The sequence below is a fragment of the Lontra canadensis genome, unplaced genomic scaffold (assembly GCF_010015895.1).
Source record: "Lontra canadensis isolate GAN:19392208 unplaced genomic scaffold, GSC_riverotter_1.0 scaffold15, whole genome shotgun sequence".
NCBI classification, from domain to species: domain Eukaryota; kingdom Metazoa; phylum Chordata; class Mammalia; order Carnivora; family Mustelidae; genus Lontra; species Lontra canadensis.
In genome coordinates, this window is record NW_022631009.1 from 14,974,746 (window position 1) to 14,995,596 (window position 20,851).

Below are 20,851 nucleotides of genomic sequence, written 5' to 3' on the forward strand. Positions count from 1 at the left end.
GATATTTTCTTTCAAGGATGAACAACACAAAATTGTCTTTTTTTCCCCGCTAATAATAAAGATTACCTCAAGAAAAAGTCTGGGGTTCACATGCACAGGATGTACCAGTAAAGAAAAAGTTTGATGTGAATGTTTTCATCATCAGTTTCTTTTTTTTTTCTTTTTAGTTTTTATTTGTTTATTTATTTGACAGACAGAGGTCACAAGTAGGCAGATAGGCAGGCAGAGAGAGAGGAGGAAGCAGGCTCCCTGCTGAGCAGAGAGCCCGATGTGGGGCTCGATCCCAGGACCCTGGGATCATGACCTGGGCCGAAGGCAGAGGCTTTAACCCAGTGAGCCACCCAGGTGCCCTCATCATCAGTTTCTTACTCACAATTCTACCACAAGTTACATTAGATTTTGTATACTTCAATTCATTTATAAAAATGAAAAAAAATAGATGGAACTTGGCAATGGTTGAAAGAAAATTATATGGGATGTAACAAGAGAAATTTTTAAAAATTCATTAATTTAGGTACATTAATTTATGATCACCACAATGACTATTCATAAAGCACTATTTCGCTATCTTCAACTCTATATCTTATTTAACTCAAGTAAATAAAGTGGCACCAAAAGGGAAAGAAGCCAATTAACATTAAATATCTACTATGTACCAGGAACAGTCTTGAATTTCCCTGTGCTGGGTTCAACTCTGTGGAGATGCTTTACTACCTTAATAAGAATTATTATGAATGAGCACATTATTACCATCTTGATTTGGAGGTCTCACAAAGCGCATTCTGACACAAGAATTTGTGGGCAAGTAGTTTGTTTTGGAAACATATCCAGCAAGCATTGTGGGTAGAAATGAGGCAAGGAAGGTATGATAGGCAGTTAGGAGTTCTTAGTGAGCAAGTTTCCTTTGTGGACAGCCCAGGAAAAATCCCATGTGCAACCCTCTGAGAGACTGCACAAAGATGCCTTAGAATTTTTCCACTGAGAGGTAAGCTGGAAAGGTAAGAAGAAGTTGAAGTATTCGTCCACTAAGTTCTGCCCCTCACTGGCTATGATTTCTACTGAGGCCTTAACCCTTCAGAACTACCAATCTGTTCAGCAAAAGTGCTAAGCATGGTTGATGCCAAAGAAAATCCTTAGAAAGATGCAGGAAGGCACTGTCCTGTAAGTGAGCATCTACTAAAGTAGACCATGGGGACGTGGGTGGGGTATCTACTACGTTAAATCAATGAAATGTCATTATGCTAATCATTGAGGTGACACCAAAGAAAAAGAAGGCTTAATTCAATTTTAAAAGTTGGATCTATTTGTCATGTACAGACCTGGGTACTAGGAGTACAATAATAAAATACAAACTGTTCCCCTAGGGAGCTTCTATCAGCATTGGAAATATATCATCACATTCTAAGATAAAAGATGTAGAATGAGAGGGTTATAGAAATTTAGAGTAGATGGAGTCCTGGATGAGAACCTCTTTGAAAAGCAAACACAAACTGAAGTTAGCATTGAAGTATTAATTGTATTCAGATAGGAAGAAGGATAAAGAAAAATATATTTTCGCAAATAGAATAATCTAAGCAGAGATACCAAAGTGAGGTTTTAAAGATGAACTTGTTGCGGTATTAAAGAGAAAAGACAGTAGACCTGAGAACTGTTGTGTGTTGTTCAATCATCTGTTACTGATGTGTTGAAAGCCCAGATTAAGATGGTAGCGATGGAATGGAGCCAAGGAAGTGTGCCACTTATTACCCAATAATTCACTCTCCATTAAGATCAATCCCCTACCAGTATGACTTTCAAAACCAAAGGGGCTGGATACTTTCAAATTACATTTCAGGTTCCCTTCCAGTTAGAGTGCCCCACATGTGATCTGGGTAATTATAAAGGTGCGTCCAAATATGGCTCATATTATTAAAGTTACCTCCCTGGAAAATTATTCTTGGATTCATATCCACACTTACCCATCATGCCTATAGTTTTCCAGGCCCTTTAGTTAGATCTACTTAACCCTTGACTTCCTTCTCATCAGGATGAATTTGGGAGTTCTAGACTAAGATATTTGCTTCTGGTCTCTCTGGATGTTAGTCAGACTCTTTGCTTGTAAAAGACTATTTTCTTGAAAAAAAAATTGTGACTGAAACTCCATCTTAAACTGCAGTCTGAGTCCCTGTTTAGAGCCACTTCTTTTGGGAATAAAGTAATGATTTGTTACAAAAGTTTTCCATGGGATGGAATTTTAGTCCCTAAATTGTGTAACGAGATCTCTGTTGTCATGTTTCCTCTCTACCTTCCTGCTCAACATTTTGTTGGGCTTGATGTGAATGTCCACAGGGATCCTCCCTGATAATATTCTACTGCTTACTGATATCACTGTGTTTTGCATAATGCCAGTATACCATGATCTCCAGCTGTTGTGTGGTCTTCTTGTCGTTGTAGTAGGTAATGTTGGTATCTCACCCTGATTGCCAAATAACAGAACACCCAATAAGTTGGATTTTATATTCAGTTGTCATCAGCTATCTTTTTTTTTTTTTAACCATATATGACAGGTCAAATAGCTTCAAAACATCTTTTTTTTTTAGTTCACAGGCAGAAATACACTTTCATGCTGGTGTGCACCCATTAATTTAATTGACCTATTTAAGCATTTGTTGAGTGACTACTATAACCAAGGCACCATGCACTGGAATTCAGGTGGTAAGCAATACCAGAAATCATCCCTCCTTGCATGAGGTTACATTATAGACCAGAACAAATGTAAAATGAGACGACGCACCAGAAATACCAACATATACTTGGCCCTCAAGAAATGTCAATTCACTTCCTGTCTTGGTCTCTCTCCCTTTTCACTTCATTTTGGAAGATCCATTGCTGATCTCCCTTCTGCCAATCTCTTAGATTCTCCTCTTAACATCCAGCAGAAATGATTCTCACTTCTAATCCTTTGTCCTGCTCTGAAGACATTATAACTATTCTGATGCCGGGACCTAGACTTATTAATCTATTTTCTCCACCATTTCTCACACCCTGCCTTGTAACACTTTGTTTTTTAACACATCAGCATCCGTGGTGAGGGAATCTTTCACAAAGTCACTAAATTGATAGCTTTGGGAAAATGATAATTTGTTTCATTGTGGAAAGATTGAGATTGATACTGCTCTCCTAAAATGTACTTCAAGCCTGATTGTACAGAAGTTATTAATGTATGTCCAATTTTCAGAGGTTGTTTTCTCCTTCCTCTGACTTTCTCTATTATAATTTTTCTACAGAGAAAAAAACACTAGCAGAATTAATTCTATTTAAATGGGGTAAGTAGAGGGAAGAGCAAGACCTACAGGAAACTTAGATGTGCTAATTTTTCATTTTAGTTTCAGCTTGATTTAAGATTACTAGACTTTTATACCAATAAATATGGCAGCAGGACAAAGAGCTAGAACCTGAAGAAGCATGTGATATGTTTATGGAAGAAACATAGGACCAAAACACTTATTTCTGTTTAAAGTAATTGAAACCTTAGATTTCTCTTTTAGGCCTCTGTGACATATGTATACTATAGTGTATATATAAAGTGTGTGTGTGTGTGTGTATGTGTGTGTGTATAATTATATATTGTATATTATTGTATATGTCATTCATGCATTATGTATATACACTGTTAAATACTATATATGCATATATTGTATACATGGATTGGAGGTATGCACATATATGTATGTGTATATATATGTATATACGTAGTAAATTACAATTCTAAATTGTAAGAAAATGCTAGTATTATTATCTAGATTCACCATAGTAAGTCCATCTCCTCAGGAGATGATTGTTCCTTTTTCTATAGAAATGATATGATCTGAAACTTGAATAAGATCCTCCTGGCAGGCAAGATGAGCAGAAATGAGAAAAGGACTATCAGAAGATAAGTCTTTTAAATGTCCCAAGGGGCAAAAAGCAGCTAGAGGAGATATCTTAGCCAAGGAAGCACAAGTGAGAGGTGATACAAGCTTTGGCAACTATCACAAAGACACCAAACCCATGATAATACCTTCCAATATTAAGTGATAATAAGGACCTATAAGCGTGATTTAAACTTGGCTGCAAAATTGCATAGTATGGTGGTTTTCTACCCCAGGCTGCCTCCTGGTCATTCTGATTCCAACAGCCTAAGATAAGAAAAGGGTACCAGTACTTTAGAAAATCTCTACCCATGACTGTAATGTGTTACCATGTTTGGGAAACGTTGACTCAATAAGCCCTTACATAAGTGGGGGTAAATGCATTTTAAAGGATTTAGAAAGGAGAACCTGCCTTTTGCTACAGTGACCTTCATTCCATATCTTACTGTAGTGGACATTTTGTGTTTGTTAATGAGTTATAAATGCAAAGGAACAAAAAGGTGAAAGTTTCATTTTAGGCTTACGCAATGTCAAAAAATGTGCCTTTTTTCACTGTCCTTGAAAAAGAATATTTATGCAGTAGCTCTTTCGATGTAGCCAATTTCAAGGAATAAAATGTATATGTGTCTGTATGTGCATATAAACATCATACTTTGGTAAGTTTGAGATCTGTTTTGATGAACGATTTTAGTTTGAAGACATACACCTAAGATAACTCTGATCTGAAAATATGCCAATTTTTTTCTTCTTTTTACTCTTACTTGGTGACAAGTCAAACAGTGGAAAAGAGCAGGCAATGCTCTGAACATTCTGTAAGATTGTAGACTTGACTTTCTTATCAGGTAGCTCCCACATTTGCTAACCAGTCTTGCCAAAGCATGTACAAGGATCTTAAGGGATCACAGATTTGCAAAAGTGGCCAATGGAAAATCAGGGGTCTGGTACAGGTATTCCATTTGTTCTTCTTTTTATCTTGTCTCTAGTTCCTGTGGAAGAAACACATTTTTATGCACTGATGTCAATCTAGTAAATTCTGTGTATTTCCCTGAAGGTGGCTTCATGTGCTCCACTGGGATTGTGGACGATATCTTTCTCAAGAATTAGGTCAAATTCTTCATATATGAGGGCAAGATGGGATGGGGAAACTGGGAAAGCCGATATAAGTCACAGCAAAGATTACAGATTTTTATTTGTTTTGCTTTGTTAATATTCCTCTGGAGAAATGCATTGCATTTTCCTCTGACTCTTCATTAGATTTTAGACAAGAATACATATTATTACTAATAACTGTGTTCTGTCTGGTGGCCACCTTTTTAATTAGTCTGAACTGTAGTTGATAATTTGCTTCAGGTATTATTCTATCTATTATTATATCTATCTATTATTATTATATATTATATCTATCTATTATTCTATCACCTTATTTTAGATCTCTTTGTTGTCTATTTTCTGTTTGCATCCAAGTCAGACCCATTCTGGGACTCTTTTTAAAGATAGTAACTTAGCATTTTAGAAATGGCAGGTGGTCAGGTATAAAATACAGCTTGGTTCCAAGACCTACTGTTTTCCTTCTGTGATCCTGATCTACTGATTAGCTGGGTCTCTATTTTCTTACTCATACAATAGGGGAAACAGTGCCCACCTTGCAGGCATGCTCTATGGATTAAAATAGTTTCTGGCTTATAAAATGGAGTAATGATAGCCAATGTAGCATGAGCTCTTTAATTCTAGAAATTTTACTTTCTTTTCCAACATTGGGTTCTACTATGCTTGATCCATTTGTTTGGCTTGTTATAAAAAAAAAAATTTCCAACATCTACTCCTCAAAATATTTTATGATATTTTCATAAATATTTTTTCTAAGAAAATTATTTTATCCAACTTACTTTATGACTTTGAGGTATTTTCTTTGCATGTTCATATATTTCAAAAGAAGCAGTTATTTGGTTTGTGAGCCTTTGAAGTATAATATTAATACTGAACCATCATAGAGTAGGCCATTTTAAAAGCCCAGCATAGTTCTGAAGGTAATAAAGTATCTCCAATTTTTCTTGCCATCTGGATTGTGAATGATGCCCTGAAATTATAAGGATAATGACTTACAAATATATAGGTTCAAGTGACCCTGGATCATCTGCATATGATGTTAAATTAGATATAAATTTTATTCGCTGTATGTTCATCTGTTTACTATAACAACTAGCCTAGCATATTACAGGTGGTAAACATATTACAAATAATTGTTGACTGACCTCTCTACTTGCATATAAATTATTGAATGAGTAGGGTATTTAGCTATAGTTTTGTGCTACTAGTGTAACCTAAATCATTTTCAGTGCTTTGATTATTACATGAGCCACTTACAGCTCTGAAAAAAAAAAAAAACATTATGAAATATAACAAAACAACACAGGAAAAATGTAGCCAAAGATAATTATACATGGGATGAGATGAGATTACCTGATGCTTATGCTGGTCTCTGAGTGGTAACTTTCATTATGGTTCCATCTACAAATGGTCCCAGAGCACCAGGACAATGGAAAACCCACAGAAAGGAAATAGGCAAAAGTCAAGTTGGTGTACAAAGTACAAGAGGGCAATGTGTCTCTGTTTGAGAGGTAATTAAGACCATACTTTCCAAGTGTAGAAGTCAATGTTACGTGCACCATGAAATAATGCTTAAAGCATTTCTATCTCTAACGGACACCAGTTTGGGTTAACAACTTGGTAATTATTAGTAGAAAAATAAACTTGTACATCAAAAAGTTTAGAGAAGTATCTTTTCCCTTGGATAAAATACATGCTTTGTACGTTAAGCTGAAAGCTGATTTTTCCCCAAACAATATTATTTACATGGATTTTTTTAAGCAGAGTATTTTTGTCATAAAATCAGAACTGTATTTGAACAAATTGCTTTCTTAATATTGGCTCCATGTAAAAGAAATACATAATTACATAAACATTCAAGATGAATCAGGAAAACAGTTTTCCAATTAACCTTGTGCTGAATGTAATTTCAAGGTAAATATTCAAAACTAACTGAGATGGCCATTTATAAATTATAATTGCTTTTATCTTGAAAATGAAAGAGGATAAATTTATCCTATTTAATGTTATAGTAGCTTTCCAGTACTTTGAGGTTCTATCATAATGCTAAGAGTGAGCTTTGATTAAATAGTAGTTTCACTTTTAACCATTTTTTTGTTAAGCATTTTTTATGAGATCTACTTTGGAGAGTCTAGTTTTTCTCATATAATCTCTGTTATTATCCACACTTTGAACAAAATTAGACTGATCAGAACCCAAATCTGCTGTTATAAAACTCATTATACTTATAATTAATTACCTTACATTTATGGTATTCTTTTCTGTATTTCTTGCATACAGTTAACATACAGTTAATGCAAAACTATAATGCCTGGTGCATTTAACTCATCAATGGAGAAATAACATTTTTCCGTAAATTATACTCAATATTTCTGGAGAAACAGTAAAATGAGATTGTTTTTAGGCTGCTTTTACAAATAAGGAGATCATCTCAGAGAGGTAAAATGATTTGCCAAAATGACCCAGCTAGAAAGTGGCAAAGCTAGAACTAAGAACTCCCTGAGTAAGAGAAGAGTTTCAAAAAAAGTGATCCAATGTATTAAAAGCTCTGAGATATTGGAGAATATAAAGGCCAAGAAACACCTATTGGAACTAGTGTAATGAAGGTATGAGAGCAGTTTTGGAATATGGGCAGAAACTGGGTTAAAACGGGTTGAAGAGAAGCTGAAGTTTGAGGAGGCAGCAATCTCAAGTGTGAACATATTTCAACAAGTACGATGAGAGGCATAAGGGTCTTGGAATAAAGAACATCCAAAGGGAGCAACAGAGAAACTCTGCACAAGTGTTATATCCTCAGGCACTTGGGTTGGTCTGAAATACAAAGGTATCAGGACTTGTGTATACAGTGTGAGGCAAAACAAATATTCTGTTTTCACTTCTCAGAAGCATATGGCCGAAAGATAAGCAAGTCTATAAAAGTACATCCTGTGAGTTTGAGTTTAGCAAAAGCAATGAATAGTTTAGCCACCAGAAGGAGTACATTCTTCCTCTTCAGTTTAGCCGTAAAAACTAAGGGTAGCGGCTTAATAATTCTTTTTTTTTTTAAGATTTTTATTTATTTGACAGACAGAGATTACAAATAGGCAGAGGAGAAAGGCAGAGAGAGAGGAGGAAGCAGGCTCCCTGTCGAGCAGAGAGCCTGATGTGGGGCTCGATCCCAGGACCCTGGGACCATGACCTGAGCCAAAGGCAGAGGCTTTAACCCACTGAGCCACCCAGGAGCCCCAAGGGCTTAATAATTCTAATGCTGGGGGAATCACAAAACTATAAGTGAAGCCATAGTTGAAGGAATTTTTTTTTAATAATTTAAAAAACAATTTATAAACATATAATGTATTATTAGCCCCAGGGGTACAGGTCTGTGAATCACCAGGTTTACACACTTCACAGCACTCGCCATAGCACATACCCTCCCCAATGTCCATATAGTTGAAGGAATTTTAAATGATGAGAACTATTAGAGCTAAAAGATATCCCAGAGAGGAAAAAAAAAAAAAGACTGATAATACAGGGCTAAGTAAGAAGTGGAGACTTGGAGGTATCAAAAAAAGATGAAATCAAGAACATTGTACAGGGACTAGCTTTGGCAGGACGAGGGTCAAGTTGTATACATATTAACTATAAGACGTACAATAAAGCAAAGGACCTATCAGAAGCTAAAGTGATTGGTTTATTTTTATCTATAAGACCCAGAATTTGGATTGTTTTTTTCTCAAGCCTCTTCAAGCCCCCAGAGTTTATGATTCTATGCTAACAAATTGTCTCCTCAGAAATTTTTGTGAAACTTTTAACAGTCTTCTTTCGTATGTTCTTAGCTATTTTTCAAGCCATATTTAAAAGCTTGTGAAGTCTCTCTGACTTCATAGTTGGAGGTTAAGTCTTCACCACTACCTTTGTTACCTTGGGCAAGTAACTCTGCCTTAGTTTGCTGTTAGTAAAACAAACACCTACATCACAGGGTTGTTGGGATAGATCATCTTAAATAAGATAATCTGCCTGTTTGTGATAGTGCCTAGCAAATAGGAAGTACAGTAAATGTCAGAGATGTTCTATTTTTATTCCCAGGTAAAGCCACATTTGCCTAGGTAGGTTTCATTTTGCTGACTGAATGGCTAGAATATTCCTTTGCCATTTGACAAATTATTACTTTCTGAAAGATATTTATTTAGTCAGTTAGAGAAAGATGCCCTCATTATAGATGCTGATGTATTAAAAAAAATAAATATTTCAAGTCAGGGTTGAGAAATGGTGGAGAAAATAGATTAATAAGTCTAGGTCTCGGCATCAGAATAGTTATAAAGACTTCAGTGCAGAAAAAAGGCTCAAAAGTAAGAATCATTTCTGCTGGATGTTAAGACAAGAGTCTAAGAGATTGGCAGAAGGGAGATCAGCAATGGAACTCCCAAAATGGAATGGGAGTGGAGAGAGATCAAGACAGGAAGGGACTTGACATTTCTTGAGGGCCAAGTATATGTTGGTATTTCTGGTGCATCATCTCATTTTACCTTTGTTCTGGGCTATAATGTAACCTCATGCAAGGAGGGATGATTTCTGGTATTGCTTACCACCTGAATTCCAGTGCATGGTGCCTTGGTTATAGCAGTCACTCAACAAATGCTTAAGTGAGTCAATTAAATTAATGGGAGCACACCAGCATGAATGTATATTCCTGTCAATGAACTTTAAAAAAAAAAAAAAGATGTTTTAAAGCTCTTTTGACCTGTTGGATATGATAAAAAAAATAGTTGTTGGAAATTAAATATTTCAAATACAAAACTAATAGTGTTAGATTTATGATTAAAAAATAAATATAATGTGTGTACATTTTTATATCATGAAATCCATACTATCACAGCATAAATTAAAGGAAGTTGGAACATATCAATTTCCTCATCTGTCAACTATAATTTTAACAACTCCAACATCTTAGTTTTTATTCTCAACTTTAGAGTTATCTCTAGAAACTTCTTTTGTGATGAAGAATTGTGTACAGGTCAGTGAATATCATTACCAAGTAGAAAAAGCTGAGAGTTTTTCCCTTAAGATCAGGAACACAACAGAGATGCCCACTCTCACCACTGTTCAACATAGTACTAGAAGTCCTAGCCTCAGCAATCAGACAACAAAACAAAATAAAAGACATCCAAATTGGCAAAGAAAAGTCAAACACTCTCTCTTTGCAGATGACATGATACTTTATGTGGAAAACCCAAAAACTCCACCTCAAATTACTAGAACTCATATAACAATTCAGCAATATGGCAGGATACAAAATCAATGTATAGAAATCAGTTGCTTTTCTATATATTAACAATGTAACTGTAGAAAGAGAAATTAAGATATCAATTCCATTTACAATAGAAACAAAAGCTGTAAGATACCTGGGAATAAACCTAACCAAAGAGGTAAAGATCTGTACTCTAGAAACTACAGAACACTTATGAAAGAAATAGAGAAAGACACAAAAGGATGGAAAAACATTCCATGCTCATGGATTGAAAGAATAAACATCGTTAAAATGTCTATCCTGCCCAGAGCAATTTATACTTTCAGTGCCATGCTTATTAAAATACCATTGGAATTTTTCAAGGAACCAGATCAAACCATCCTAAAATTTGTATTGAACCAGAAAAGACCCCGAATTGCCAAGGGAGTGATGAAAAAGAAAAACAAAGCTGGGTCATCATGTTGCCTGACTTCAAGCTATATTACAAAGCTGTGATCACCAAGACAGCATGGTACTGTCACAAAAACAGACACGTAGACCAATGGAACAGAAGAGAGACTCCAGAAATGGGCCCTCAACTCTATGGCCAAGTAATCTTTGACAAAACAGAAAAAAATATCCAATGGAAAAAAAGTCTCTTCAATAAATGGTGCTGGGAAAATTAGACAGCCACATATAGAAGAATGAAACTGGACCATTTCCTTATACCATACACAAAGATAAACTAAAAATCGATGAAAGACCTTAATGTGAAATAGCAATCCATCAAAATCCTAGAGGAGAATATAAGCAGTAACTTCTTCGACATTGGCCATAGCAAATTCTTCCATGACACATCTCCAAAGATAAGGGAAACAAAAGCAAAAATGAGCTTTTGGGACTTCATCAAGATAAGAGGTTTCTGCACAGCAAAGGAAACAGTCGACAAATCTAAGAGACAACACACAGAATGGGAAAAGATATTTACAAATGACATTACAGATAAAGGGCTGGGATCCAAGATCTATAAAGAACTTTTCAAACTCAACACTCAAAACACAAATAACCCAGTCAAAAAACGGACAGAAGACATGAACAGACACATCTCCAGAGAAGACATACAAATGGCTAATAGACATATGAAAAAATGCTCAACATCACTAGCCATCAGGCAAATACAAATCACAACCACAATGAGATACCACCTTACACCAGTTAGAATGGCAAAAATTAACAAAACAGGAAACAAATGTTGGCAAGGATGTGGAGAAAGGGGAGCCCTCTTGCACTGTTGGTGGGAATGCAAGCTGGTATAGCCACTCTGAAAAACAGTATGGATATGTTAAAAATAAAGCTATCCTAACCCAGCAATTGAACTACTAGTTTTACCCCAAAGATGCAGATGCAGTGAAAAGAAGGGGCACATGCACCCCAATGTTCACAGCAGCAATGTCCACAATAACCAAACTGTGGAAGGAGATGAGATGCCCTTCAACAGATAAATGGATAAAGAAGATGTGGTACATTTTTCAATGGAATATTATTCAGCTCTCAGAAAGGATGAATAACCTCAACTTGCATCGACATGGATGGGACTGGAGGGGATTATGCTAAGTGAAGTAAGTCAAGCAGAGAAAGACAATTTTATTCATATGTGGAACACCTGGAGGGGGAGAAATCAGAGAGGGAGATGAACCATGAAAGACCATGGACCATAGGAAACAGGGTTTCAGAGTGGAAGGGAGTGGGAGGAGGAGGTAACAGGATGATGGGTATTGAGGAGGGCACATGCTGTGATGAGCACTGGGTGTTATATGCAACTGATGAATCATCGAACACTACATTAAAAATTAACAATGTATTATACAGTGGCTAACTGAACATAATAAAAATTAAAAAATTGTGTTCAGGAAGTTAAATCCTTTAGTTTTACTTCAGTTGTTTCTCTATTACCTTCATTAAAAGTTACATTTTAAAATATATTTAAAATTGCATTTAAAGTTGATCTCATATGAAAGACAATTATCATATGATCTCCCTAATCTGAGGAAGTTGAGAGGCAACATGGGGGGTTTGCGGGTAGGAAAAGAATAAATGAAACAAGATGGGATTGGGAGGGAGACAAACCATAAGAGACTCTTAATCTCACAAAACAAACTGAGGGTTTCTGGAGGCAGGGGGTAATGGAGAGGGTGGTGGGGTTATGGACATTGGGGAACGTATGTGCTATGGTGAGTGCTGTGAAGTGTGTAAAACTGGTGATTCACAGACCTGTACCCCTGGGGCTAATAATACATTATATGTTAATAAAAAAATAATAAAATAAAGTTGATCTCATTTTAAAGAAGTTCATTTTTATTTATCCTTTTATTTGTATGTGTATGTAAGCCTATGTAAAAAATATATAATGAGTATAGATGAATATAATGTATACATGTAAGACTACATGTATAAATACATGTGTGTATATATATATATATATATATATATAAGTTTTATGAAATGTGTTTGTGAAATGTTTAAAATAGATTTTTTTGGATGGTGGTAGTTTAATTTTTTCTTTGGACTTTTCTGTGTCTTTGTGTTTTTAAAAATGTAATTTCATAGACATAAACTTACAGTACTTACAGTACTTCTTTCATACAGTAAAGTGTCCAGAAGACAGCTGTTCTTCCTTGAATATCATTCCCAGGTTTAACTAAATCATCTTAATACAGAAGGAGCATTTAATGGGTCTAGTAGTATCTTTTCTGCTTAGAAATGTCAATAACTTGAATGTGGTTTAAGCTTAATATGTGTGTAATATTTGCTTTGATTTGAGAATTACAATGAAGTACAGGACTGAATCTCACTGAATCTTCAAAATCACACTGAAAAAATTTTCATAAGCCAACCCCAGGAGAAAATCAGTAATTACAAATTTATTTTTTTAACCAAGTGAAGAAAAGTGTAACGTATGAATGTTTATACAGTAGGATTTTAAATGACCTTTTAAGAGTCAACAAATTCAATAAAAGCTTTATTTGTTTTGCATGAGAGAGTTTTTAAAAGAAATCCGTGTAGCTCTGGACCTCTCTCAAGAGGCCTTTGGAGTTATGTACTTGATGTAATTCTCTGCAAACACCCAGTAGATTACATTAATCCTAAAATCAAGATATGTGTCATTTATCTTTGTGTTCTCACAATCACTGGGATACCACAAGTAAAATATGACTGTGTGTGTGTGCATGCATATGAGAAAGAGAGAGAGAGAGAGGGATTAGTTAGTTATGGTTAGTTTATTTGGTTTTGTTTACTACATGGATGGATGGCTGAATGAGTAATTTTATATTGCCCCTCATTTTAGTCAAGAGAATGAATTATGTGTGCTCATATTCTGATCCTGATCATACAGGATGATATTTTATCTCCAGTTTTTTAACTTGTTTGAGAAAAAAATTGAAAAATATAATTGTATATATTTAAAGTGCACAGTGTGATGATTTGATATACACATACATTGTAGAATGTTTACCAAGATCAAGGTAATTAACACCTCCCTCACCTCACATAGCATAATTAACTCTTGTGTGTGATTGTAGTAAGAATGCCTAAGATTTACTCTCAGCAACTTTCAACTGTACAATATTGTACTATTAACTATAGTCACCATGTTGTACATTAGCATGAGTATATATTCATATACATTTATCTTCTCCTCAGAATTTACTTTTCTTATAAGTGAATTTTTCTGTCCTTTGACCTGTACCACTCCATATCTGTTCCCCCAGACCCTGGCAATCACCGTTACCTTCTTTTTCTATGAAATCAGCTTTAAAAAAAAAAAAAGATTTTACATATAAGTGATACGTACAGTATTTTTCTTTCTCTGTCTGGCTTGTTTCACTTAGTATAGTGACCTCCATATTTATCCATGTTGTTGAAAATGGCAAGATTTTCTTTTTTCGGCCAGACAATATTCCTTTGTACATCTATACACCCATTTTTCCTTATCCATTTATGTGTTGAAAGATATTTCGGTTGTTTTCATATCTTGCTTATTGTAGATAACGTTTCAATAAATGTGGGTGTGCAAACATCTCCTTGAGATACTGATTTCAATTCCCCCAGATATATACTCAAGAGTGGGATTGCTGGACTTGAAAAAACATTATCAAACAATCAATGACTTCTGTTTTTAATGTTAGCATCCCTGGATGCTCAATGCCTATGACCATTCATTCATTAAGGATTACAAAACTGTGATATTCTATCATTTTGTTTCACTTGTTATCTGAAAAAACCCAGTAAGGAATTGCTCCCTCTCATCTACTATTTGTCTACCCAGTGGTATAGTTCATATTGGAAAAGCCAAGATAAATGTTGATTATTTCCTTATAACTACTATTTTAAGCTTATCAATTGGTTTTACTTCATCCTCAGAAAGTAAACAATTAGGTTTCATTTTTAAATGAAAAATTATCATTATAAACTTAAGGATATAGAAATATTCCATGGGTTTCTATCTACTACAATTCTTACCCTTAATGAAGCTCAAATTTTGTTATCTTTGGTCAGTTGAAGCTTCTTCAAATTCTTTTTGACATGTTCTAGCAATAGTCTTTCATAGCGATCTTGCTACTGATGCATTAAGATGTTCCAAATACCTCTTATATATTTCAGCCCCAGATGTGGAATCAGCCAAAGAAGCCTTGTTAATGGGAATGGTATTTCAGAAACATCTGGGCATTAGGGATGGGCATTGCTACTTGTTGGTCATTATGTCACTACTGTTTTCCATTATTTCCTTGATTTTCTTTTTCAAGGAATCCTAAAGTCTGTATGATAGTTGTGTTTTTAGTACTTGTTACTTTCTCTTCAGTGGTGTTCATGGCTCTATTTCTTTTGATTTTCAAGTCTTTCCTTTCAGCCTTCTATTTAGTTTAGGGCCCTGACCTCTCAGACGTTCTACAGGACTTTTGCAATCACTCACCCACCCTCGGGGTGGGCAAAAGCTCTTATGGTTCAGTTCCTGTGCTCAAATTGGCCCTCCATGAAGTTGGCTACTCAGAAGCTCTCTTATTCTCTGATCCCTAGGCACTCTGTTGCTTCCCTCTGTTCTCACACACATTGATGGCTTCGGTATCTTGGCTGCTGGTGTTTCTTCCCCATCTTCTTGTATTTTGGAGTGTGTGGAATATCTTGTCATTTTGTTCTGTTTTTCTCGCCATCCATGGGATTTAGTTTTACCGAGTGGTTCTGCTTTGTGTTTTTACTTGGGATTTGTGAAAATCCAGAATCTATGTTCTCATTGCCCCTGTCATCGTCTTGGAATCCCCCTTTGTAAAGGTGCTTTTGTTTAAAGAACAGTACACGTTTTCCTCAGTGTGGATTCACGTAACCTATTCCTTACAGAGGAAGAATTCTTTCCCTTTGTTCATATTTAGATTAAGAAAAATACTTCATTAAGCCACAGAAATTTATTTTGGTTACTGTTACCATTTATGGTGCCAAGGATTTAAAATTAGTGTTATAATAATTGTTTGGGAAAAGATTCAAGCGAGAAGCTAGTACTAGTCCCATATCTCCTCCAGATTTAACCAGCAAGTTGTCACTTCCTTTTTACAGTCTCTTCATGCCCCATATGATATGATATGTGAAATTGAAAAGTGGTAATATGATGTCACAAGGTATCTTGTTGCTATGAAAATAAATGACCCATGAACTAGAGCTCTCAAGTAATTTTTTTTTTTTTTTTTGTTCTCAGGCAAATAAAGGAAATGACCAAAAAAAGGTGAATATTACTATTTAATCTCAGTTTCACTGGGAAAATGTTCTGGCTTTAAATACCTTTGGGAAAATGTTCATTTTTTAAAATTTCATTTATTTATTTTTCATTCATTCCCAGTTTGGACTTTAAAAATATGCAATAAAAATTAACGATCTACATATTGATTGAAAAGCATTCTAGATCTTTGATTATCAGAGAATAACAGTTTTTAAATCAGCAAAATGGGCTATCCTATACTTTAGAAATAATTTTAACAGCAAAAATTGGAATAAATAGATTCAATCATTCGAGGGATGATTATTCTTATTTCTTGCAGCTAAGGATAATTATGAAGAGTTGGACAGTCCCTGCTTTCACACTGTTCACAGTCTAAAGATATAAAAATGGGCTTTTCTGTAAATCTACTCTGTTGATTAATGGTGTGACTCTCAGTGAATCTTTGACTCAGTTTCTTAATCTGTAAAATGAGGGTAAGGTTTACAATGTCTGCACAGGAGCATGTTAGAGCAGTCTGAAAAGATAATGAATGTGCAAATGCTTGGCATATAAACTATACAGTGCAGGGCTTCTTCTTACTTGTTAATCTTCTTCAGGGAGTGGCTGAAACCATTTGGAGTTTCCACAAGCAGAGTTACATTATGAAGGGGGAAAAAAAAAACCCACGTAGATTCAATAAAATAGGAATTTGAGGATCACTAGCACAGGGAAGCTGTTTGAAGCAATAGGAGAAAATGAGATCAATTTGTCCAAGAGAAGAGACAGAGAAAACAAACGACTGGGTCATGGGATACAACACTTAGATGTCAGATGTCAGAGTAAAGTCAGGAAAATTGACAAAAGGAGAGAGGTTGAGAAAAACAAGAATAGGGTGCCACCCAGGGGAAGAGTATTTCAAGGAGGATCAAGTGGTAAACCAGGTCAAAAGCAGCTAAGTGGTCTATTAAAATGAGGACAGATAATTGACCATTAGCTTTGTTAGGAGATAGCTCATTGTTAACCTTGATAAAGCCATTTCATCTAAGGAATGAGTCAGAAAGTCTGGAACAGGTTGAGGAGATAATGGGAGATGGGAGGATGAATTGAAAAAAGTAGAGATAAAGAGATTATTAAAGCAATCTAGATCAAATTGCATTGGCAGAATTGGTCAAAAGCATTCAGATCCGTGATGACATATGCCAGATGGAGATATAACCACTACAGTGGATGCCTTGTTTTGTTTTGTTTGTTTTCATTAAGGTGACTCAAGTCTGAAAAAATTTTGCTTGAAGTTATTAGTTCATTTGGGAACTGAAGACAAAATTACCTGATAGAATTGACTATATGGAAAGAAATAATTATGAGGTTGAGTCACCAGGAAAGATTGTAAAATATCATTAATTCATCTCATAAAACAAAAAATTCCATTTTCATATAATAGGCATAATTAATCTGAAACAGAAGCTTAATTAATATCTGGAAGATCTGCTTAAACATCTCATGCTTGCCAGGAAGCTACTCTATTATGTTATTTGCTAAACTTAAAAAACTAAAAATTTCCATGCAAAGTAAGTACCAGTACATTTTTAATTTAATTTTACACACAATAATTTGCAGCTTCAGTAAAAAAAAAACTTGATATGCTTTGAGCTGTTCATATGCCCACGAAACCATCACATACTAAGGATAATGAACATATCCATTTTCTTAGTTCAGGATACTATAACAAAGTACCATAGACTGGTTCCTAACACTAGAATACCTGGACCACATTCCCATCAGTGTATGAGAGTCCCATTTCCTCCACATATTCTCCAAAAACTGGTATGGTCAGTCTGTTAAATTTTTACCCATTCTAACAGATTTGTAGTGATATTTCATTATGGTTCTAATTTTCATTTTTTTCCCCAAAGATTTTATTTACTTGACAGAGAGAGAAAGAGAGAGAGAGATCACAAGTAGGTGGAGAGGCAGGCAGAGAGAAGGGGGGAAGCAGGCTCCCCACTGAGCAGAGACTACCCCCCCCATGTGGGGCTCAATCCCAGGACCCTGAGATCATGACCTGAGCCGAAGGCAGAGGTTTAACCCACTGAGCCACCCAGGTGCCCCTAATTTTCATTTTTCTATTGATTGATGATACTGTAGGTCTTTTCATATGATTATTTGCCATCCTATATCTATTTCTGTCAGTTGCCTATTCAAATTTTTGACCCTTTTTAAAAAACGGATTGTTTCTTTTATTATTATTGACTTTAAGTGTTCAAAATTAATTCCGATACTAAATGTGTTCACTGGTAGGGCTGCCATAACAAAATGCTACAGACTGGGTGACTGAAACAATAGAAATTTACTTTCTCACAGTTCTGGAGGCTGGAAGTCCAAGATCAAGTTGATGACAGGGTTGGTTTCTCCTGAGGTCTTTCTCTTTGGCTTGCAGATGGCCATCTTCTTACTATGTCCTAATAGACTATTCCCAGTGCATGAACATCCTTGATGTCTCTTCTTTTTCTTATAAGGACAGCAGTGATAATTGGATTAGAGCTCCAAACTTATGACCTCGTTTAACCTTCATATGAATTTTGGGGAGACACAAGTCAGTCCATAATACTAGGTCTTTATCAGATGTATGCTTTACAATTATTTTTTCAGTCTGTGGTTTCCTTTGCATTTGATTGAGATTTCATTTACTCTATAGGTCAATTTGGAAAGAACTGGCATTTTAAGAACAGTGGGTCTTCTCTGTGAACACTGAATCCCTTTATTTAGGTCTTTAATTTCTCTCTCTTTTTTAAAGATTTTATTTATTTATTTGAGAGAAAGAGTGAGTGAGAGAGAGCATGAGTAGGAGAGGGAGGAGTGGGGGAGGGGGGTTGAGCAGAGGGAGAGGGAGACACAGACTCCCTGCTGAGCAGGGAGTCTGATATGGGGCTCGGTCCCAGGACCCTGAGATCATCACATGAGCTGAAGGGAGATGCTTAACCAACTGAACCACCCAGGCACCCTGGTCTTTAATTTCTCTTAACAGTATTTTCTAGTTTTCAGTGTACAGGTCTTATACCTCTATGTTGTACTTATCCTAAGATATTTCACATTTTGATGCCATTGAACATAGTATTACTTATTTAACATCAATTCCTTATTCATTGCAGAAGTTTCGTATATTCACTTTGTACCCTGAAATCTGCTAAACTGCTTACCAGTTCTAGAAAGTTATTGTAGATTTTACTGGATTTTCTACATAGATGATCATACTGTCTATGAACACTGGATGAATTAGTCCATTGTATCCAAGAAATATGTCTTACTTTTCAACTAGATGTCTTTCATTTCTTTTTCTTTACTACTACACTTTCTGGAATCTCCAGTGCTAAATACAAGAAGTGAGAGTAGACATCCTTGTCTCATTCCTGACCTTGAAGGGAGAGCATTCAGTCTTTCACCATTAAATATAATGTTAGCTGTATATATTTCATAGGTTCCCTTTATAAAGTTGAGAAAATTCCTTTCTTTTTCTATTTTGCCAAGTTTTTATCATGAATGGATGTTGAGTTTTGTCAAATGCTCTTTTCCTACAACGTCCGAGATGGTTTTCTTTTTTACCTGGCCAATACAGTAAATTATATTGATTACTTTTCAAGTGTTAAACCAACCATGCACTCTTGGGATAAATCTTCTTGGACATGATACATATCCTTTTAATATGTCTGATTTTGATATGATAAGATTTTTGAATATTTGCATCTATGTTCATTTGATTATCAATCTATAATTGCTGTTTTGTTTTGTTTTCTTGTAATGTCCCTCTCTAATTTTGTTATCAGGGTAATCCTGGCCTCATGAAGTGAACTGAGACAATCTCCTTTTCTTTAATGTTTTGGATGAGGTTGTGTAGAATTGATATTATGTCTTCTTTAAATGTCTGGTAGAATTTATCAGTGTAGCCATCTGGGCATTGTATTTTCTCCAAAGAGAAGTTTTTAATCACAAAATCAATTCTTTTAATAGATAAAGGGTTATTCAGTTTGCCAATTTCTTCTTGAGCTTTGTAATTTGTGTCTTTCAAAGAATTTATGCATTTCATTGAGTTGCTGAATTTATAGGTATAAAGTTTTCATGACATTTCTTTTATTATCCTGATAATATTGTTAAAATCTGTAACAATTCCACCTATCATCTTTAATATTGTTAATTTACATTCTCTCTGAATAAAGATTTTTAAATTTCATTCGTCTTCTCAAAGTATCAGCTTTAAGCTTCATTTATTTCCCCTATTGATTTTCTGTTTCTATTTCATTGATTTCCATTGTGATTTTTATGCTACTTTGGAGTTCCTTTGGTCTTCTTTCCTTAGTTTATGAAAAAGGAAGTTAATATTAATTTAAGATCTTTTCTTTTAAGATCTTTTTTTTTTTTTTTTTTAAAATATGGGCATCAAGTGCCCCAAATCTCCTCCAGGTACTCCCTAAGAAGCATCTCACACTGATATGTTGTGTTTTCATTTTCATTCAGTTCAAAATATTTTGTTTTCCTTTTGATTTTTTCTTTGATCCATTAGTAGGAATGGACATATTCCTGGCCCTATGTGAGCACCAAAGCCTGTTAGTTTTAACCCTCAGATGGATTTTTTCCCATGTTGAGTAGTTTCCTTATATAGAAGAGCCAGGCAGTACTCTACTGAATACTAAAAAGGTTCTTTCTACAAATCCCTGGTGTTCTCTCTCTATGAGACTATTTCCTTTCTGTTACTTTATCTTATGAACTCCAAGAACTTGCTCTCCTGGGATCCTGATTTCATCCCCTCAAGGAAGGGAGTCTGTCTAGCTTCCCCCAAGTTCCCTATAGTGTCATGGACTGGACACTCAAGGCAGTAAGCTAGGAAACAGTAGAGTTCATCTCATTTGT